Genomic DNA, 1,800 nt, shown 5'->3' on the forward strand with positions numbered 1-1,800 from the left:
ACTGAGTTGTTCTGTTGACTTATGCATGTTAAGTGAAGATTATAATTACCTGTGTTAACACAGAAAGGAAATGGGAACTTTACATTTTTTAATTCCCTGGAGCTCTCATTTTCAAGAGATACCCATTGCTAACTTTGTTCAATAAATGTGACTAAACTGACACATTTAAAATTTCTTTAAAAGCTGCATTTAAGTTAGGTTTTAGAAAATGCATGTTATTGCCTAAAAACTGACAGTATACTTTGAGATTCTTTGTCTTTGATTGTAGTTTCTCTGTGGTTCATATCATGTTTTTTTCTTTTCTTTTCTTTTTGAGATGGAGTCTTGCTCTGTTGCCTAGGCTAGAGTGCAGTGGCGCGATCTCAGCTCATTGCAACCTCTGCCTGCCAGGTTCAAGTGATTCTCCTGCCTCAGCCTCCCGAGTAGCTGGGACTACAGGTGCCTGCCACAACACCTGGCTAATTTTTGTATTTTTAGTAGAGATGGGATTTCACCATATTGGTCAGGCTGATCTCAAACTCCTCCTGACCTTGTGATCCAACTGCCTCAGCTTCCCAAAGTGCTGGGATTACAGGGTGAGCCTCTGTACCCAGCCTATACCACTTTTAAAGTTTCTTTGCACCATCTTAACTCTTCCCACTCATAATCACAAGTGAATGACTGGCAACCAAACACTTAACCACATACAGATATTTATTATTTAATAGAATCCAAAATAAGTGCATTTTATGAATTAAATAAACAGAACACCAAAAGGTTCATTTCCATTTTTCTGTTAAAAGCTTTGTGCTTAGCCAGGTGCAGTCGCTCACACCTGTAATCCCAGCATTTTGGGAGGCCAAGGCAGGTGGATCACCTGAGGTCAGGAGTTTAAGACCAGCCTAGCCAACATGAGGAAAGCCCGTCTCTCCTAAAACTACAAAAATTAGCCAGGCATGGTGGCAGGCACTTGTAATCCCACCCACAGCAACCCCATTACTATACTAGGGGTATACCTGAAGGAAAATAAATCATTGTAACAAAAAGATGCATGCACATGTATGTTCGTTGCAGCACTGTTCACAATAGAAAGACATGGAGTCAATCCAGGTGCACCCAACATAGATTGAAAATCCAAGGTAGATTGGAAAATTCCATATATACCATGGAATACTATGCAGCCATGAAAAGAACAAAATCAGGTCCTTTGCAGCAACATGGATACAGTTGTAATCCACTCTCTTAAGCAAACTAAGGCAGAAACAGAAACCAAATATCTTGTTTTCACTCACATGTGGGAGCTACACATTAGGTGTACGTTGGCGTGAACATGGGAACAGTAGACACTGGGAAATAAGAACGGGGAGGCACAGAGTGGGCCAGGATTGAAAAACTACTTCTTGGGTCCTATGCTCACTACCTATGTGATGGGTTCACTTGTACTCTAAACCTCAGCATCCCTCAATATACCTTTGGAATAAACTTACACAGGTTCCACTTTAATTTAGAATACAAACTAGAAAATAAAAGAAAAATGTACTATAAAAATATTCTTTCTATAAGTAGAGAATAGAAATTTCTTTTTAAGAAAAAATTTATTGACGTAAAAAATGATTAAACTTTTTATAAAGGGCAGAGTTTTCCTAAGAATTTCAAAGCAATGCATTCATTGCAAAATATGACTTTAATTGTTTAACGTTTTTTTTCTTTTTATCTTTTGAGATGGAGTCTCACTCTGTCACTAGACTGGAGTGCAGTGGCACAATCTCAGCTCACTGCAATCTACACCTCCTGACTTCGAGTGATTTTCCTGCCTCAGCC

General features: G+C 38.9%; 1 protein-coding gene across 1 annotated transcript in view; it reads left to right on the plus strand.

Annotated features, from left to right (window-relative positions):
• Window positions 1-1,800, plus strand: part of LOC105536610 (ankyrin repeat domain-containing protein 18B-like) — a gene marked incomplete at its 5' end in the record, with an annotated part of 69,017 nt that overhangs the window by 34,570 nt on the left and 32,647 nt on the right. The gene's annotated exons all lie outside the window — the stretch shown is intronic.

The sequence above is a fragment of the Mandrillus leucophaeus genome, unplaced genomic scaffold, assembly GCF_000951045.1.
Source record: "Mandrillus leucophaeus isolate KB7577 unplaced genomic scaffold, Mleu.le_1.0 Scaffold161, whole genome shotgun sequence".
Classification (NCBI taxonomy): domain Eukaryota; kingdom Metazoa; phylum Chordata; class Mammalia; order Primates; family Cercopithecidae; genus Mandrillus; species Mandrillus leucophaeus.